Source organism: Octopus bimaculoides, chromosome 26 (genome assembly GCF_001194135.2).
Source record: "Octopus bimaculoides isolate UCB-OBI-ISO-001 chromosome 26, ASM119413v2, whole genome shotgun sequence".
Classification (NCBI taxonomy): domain Eukaryota; kingdom Metazoa; phylum Mollusca; class Cephalopoda; order Octopoda; family Octopodidae; genus Octopus; species Octopus bimaculoides.
In genome coordinates this window covers 9,386,800-9,391,489 of record NC_069006.1, presented here as the reverse complement: position 1 = coordinate 9,391,489, position 4,690 = coordinate 9,386,800, and positions in this window count along the sequence as shown.

Genomic DNA, 4,690 nt, shown 5'->3' with positions numbered 1-4,690 from the left:
TTTCCAGTTTTTCCAAGCCTGTTTTATTTATTTTTTTTTTTTTCCAAGCCTTTTTCTTATAAACCTCAAAAGAACATGAAATTGTTTTTTTGGTTTAGTGGGGTATTGGATGTTGAAGTAGACATGGTATAAATAATATTGGGTTTTATTCTTGTACTTGTTCTAGTCATTTGACTGTGGCCATGCTGGAGCACTGCCTTGAAGGGTTTTAGTTGAACAAATCAATTCTAGGACTTATTTTTTTAAACCTAGTACTTATTCTATCAGTCTCTTTTTTTCCGAACTACTAACAGAAATGTAAACACACCAACACCGGTTCTCCAGTGATGATGGGGTGTACAAACAGACACAAAAGGCACACACACACACACACACACACACACATATATATATATATATATATGTGACAGGCTTCTTTCAGTTTCTGTCTACTAAATCCACTCATAAGTAGAAGACACTTACCCAAAGTACCATGCAGTGGAACTGAACCTGGAACCACACAGCCATCCCTGCACCTAAACTTATTGAATAGGAAAAGTCACAGACTTGTAAATATGAAGGGCATTCCACTGTTAGACCAATGGCCTGTCATGTTTACCAAAGATGTTGCTTTGGTTCCCATAGGTAGCCTTTGATTTTTCTCTATTCAAAAGGGATTTTTTTCAACCCAACCTTCACATGCTATTGTTTATAGCCTATTTGCCTCAAGATCCAATGTTCCAAAACGATATCTATAAAAATGTGCATGTCTAATTCCCATTACATTCAATTTGCACATAAACACTTGAGTAAAATATCTTCATTATTATGAAGCTAATGTTTGGGACATAAATTAACATGAAATTTTGATGTAAAATTTTCATTTATAATAATAATAATAATCCTTTCTATTATAGGCATAATGCCTGAAATTTTGGAGAAGGGGCCAGTCAATTAAATTGACCCCAGTATGCAACTGGTAGTTAATTTATCGACCCTGAAAGGATGAAAGGCAAAGTCGACCTCGGTGGAATTTGAACTCAGAAAGTAAAGACAGACGAAATACCACTAAGCATTTTACCTGGCATGCTAATGATTACGCCAGCTCGCAGAATCGTTAATCATCATCATCATCATCATCGTTTAATGTCCGTTTTCCATGCTAGCATGGGCTGGACGGTTCGACTGGGGTCTGGGAAGCCAGGAGGCTGCACCAGGCTCCAGTCTGATCTGGTAGTGTTTATAATAATAATAATAATAATAATAATAATAATGAAATTATTGTGTATAGTGCTCAGGTGCACCACAACTCATCAAAGGTGTATGTACAGGACATAGAATTACGTACACAGTGTATGAGTCATGATATACATGTGTGCATGCGTATGGAGTGGGTGGGGGTGGATATCAGGTGTAGTGTTGGCGAATTTCAGGAAGCATGGAGGTTTTAAAGGATGCAATGTCTTGGCAACGAACAACTGATGCAGGTAGTTTGTCAGCAACTCTGAGTGTGAAAAAATGTTTCCAAAAGTCAAACCCTTTAGCACTTAAACTGGTCATATCCAGTCAGACTGTTCTATCAGTTTTAGGGGAAAGGGGATTCTTTGGACTGTGGCTTGTAGAGAGGGAATAAAATTATTGGAGAATGGAAGGAAAGAACTGTGAAAGAATGTTGGAGTCAAAGATGAAGAAGAAGGCAAAGACTGATGGAATGGAGTTTGGATTTATGTCTGGAAGAAGAATCCTTCCATCTATTTTCTCAGCCCAAGGTGATAGAGTTCTTAGGCACCAATTGGAAGCAACCATTATTGCACTTTCCTGCTGGATTCCCAAATGGGACCGACTAAGATAATGAACCTTATCCATCCATCTTGTTCTTGGCCTACCACTAAGTCTCCTGCCAGTTGGCTCAGCTTGAAGAATCTGTCTTGTGATTCTTTCCTTGTGACATTCTTCATGTCTGTAGCACTGGTGCTGTGATTTATCCATCCATCTTTGCCCTTCACTATGGATATTATCCAACCCTGACCATCTTGTCTATATTTTTAGCAGGTTAAATGGCCAAAAGAAAGACCTCTTCATTAACTCTCCTGCTAATTGGGTTTTAAATTCCTCTTCTGCTAATTTCTTTCTTAAACTTTCTCTTCGGCAATCTTTAGTCATTTGTCATGTAATTAAAGCCAGTTTATTCCATCTGGTATAAAATCATATTCATTCACTTGTTTCAGTCATCGGACTGTGACCATGCTGGAGCACCACTTTAAAGGGTTTTAGTCAAAGCATAGTACTTATTCTAATGATCTCTTTTGCCAAACAGCTAAGTTACAGGTGACGTAAACACACCAGCATCGGTTGTCATGCGATGGTGGGAGGACAAAGACACACACACACACACACACACACATATAAATAAATATATACATACATCATCATCGTTTAATTTCCGTTTTCCATGCTGGCATGGGTTGGACGGTTTGACTGGGGTCAGGCTTCAATCTGATCTGGTAGTGTTTCTATAGCTGGATGCCCTTCCTAACGCCAACAACTCTGAGAGTGTAATGGGTGCTTTTTATGTGCCACTGACACAGGGGCCAGATAGGGCAAGGGAGCTGGTATTGGCCACGTTTGGATGGTGCTTCTTACGTGCCACGGGCACGGGAGCCAGTCAGACGGCGCTGGCATCGGTCACGTTTGGATGGTGCTTATTGCATGCCACCAGCATGGGAGCCAGTGAGGCGACTCTGGCATCAGCCACAACAACAATTTCCATTTGATTTTGATGTTGATGCACTTGACTCAATAGGTCTCTTTAAGCATGGCATGTCGCCCGACGATCCAAAGATACTTTTTGGGTGGGCTGGTTATGCAACACTGGGATAGGCTACAGCTGTGATCTCACTTTACTTGTTGGGTCTTCTCAGTCACAGCATACCTCCAGAGGTGAAGCATGGCAGCTCGCACACACGCATCCTACAATCTACCTTTCACTCTGAGTGAGAGGCCCTTTGTCGTCAGTGGGGGTAGAAGCTTTCTGAACTTTACCCAGGCTATTCTTATTCTAGTGGTAACGCTCTCTCATCATCTACCCCCACTACAGACTTGGTCGCCTAGGTAGTGGAAGCTATCAACTACTTCTAGTTTCTCACCCTGGCATGTGATGGAATCTGTGTTCTGAGCATCTGTGATGTTTATTGCCCCTATGCATCTGGTGCACACGAAAGCTATCTTCCTTTGATGTTGCTGCACCTCTTATGCATCCATAGCTTACACTGGGTACATCTTATGGAGTTTCTACCTGCACCTTTTCTACAGATCGAGCAAACCCTGAAGGGTTTGTGATGTGTTTGCCTTCCTACTTACTAGGTCTTTGGTTTTTGCTACATGGACTCTCAAGCCCTTCAATTCTAAACCTTGCTTCTACACCTGAAATTTCTTCTCTAGTTCTGGTAGTGATTCTGCTATGAGGGCCAGGTCATCAGCATAGAGGAGCTCTCAGGGGGCAACCTGTCTTGAATTCCTCTGTTATTGCCTGGAGGACTATGATAAGAGGGGGTTGAGGGCTGATCCTTGGTGGATCTCTACTTCTACTCGGAATTCTTCACTATACTCATTGCCAACCCTAACCTTACCGGTGGCATCTCTGTACAGCCCTTATTAACCATTCGTCAATCCCTAGTTTACGCATTGCCCATCAGATCGGGGGACCCTGTTAAAGGCTTTCTCCAAGTCCACAAAAGCCAAGTATAGGAGTTTATCTTTGGCTAGGTATTTCTCCTGCAGTTGCCGTACCAGGAATATAGCATCAGTGGTGCTTCTACCTGGGATAACCCTCTCTGTGACCTTCATCACCTGATCCAGCAGTTTGATACACCTGTAGTTATTTCTGTCTAAAGCATCACATTTACTTTTGTAGCAGTTAGGAAGTTAAATGATTGGCTTATGAAAGCAGCTATTAGTAAATAATATTCATTTAAAGTGTTCTTGGCGAATGATAAATTAATTATCCAAAAAAACGAGAAATTATCTAAGCAAAATTACTTTCTCCTCAAGGCACAAGGCCCGAAATTTTGTGGGAGGGGACGAGTCGATTAGATCGACCCCAGTACACAGCTGGTACTTGATTTATCGATCCTCGATAGAATGAAAGGCAAAGTCGACTTCGCCAGAATTTGAACTCAGAACGTAAAGACAAACGAAATACCGCTAAGCATTTCACCTGGTGTGCTAACGATTCTTATTTCTTTATTGCCCACAAGGGGCTAAACATAGAGGGGACAAAGAAGGACAGACAAAGGAATTAAGTTGATTTACATCGATCCAAGTGTGTAATTAGTACTTAATTAATCGACCCCGAAAGGATGAAAGGTAAAGTCGACCTCGGCGGAATTTGAACTCAGAACGTAAAGACAAACGAAATACCGCTAAGCATTTCACCTGGTGTGCTAACGGTTCTGCCAGCTTCCTGCCTTATGGTTAGCTTATGAAACTAGCTGTTAGTGTATAATACATTTAAAAAGTATCAATGGCGAATGTATGAACGATCGAAAAATGAGAAATATCTTAACGTAGCGATGCATTATTTGGCATCTGGGACCAGCTACGTTAGAAGGAACCACATGTGAACAGAAGAGAAGAGAGTACGTGAGTGAAGTGTTTTAAAAGAAAGGCTACAACCGGAAGCAAGGTTTAACTTTGAGAGATGGTACAAGAG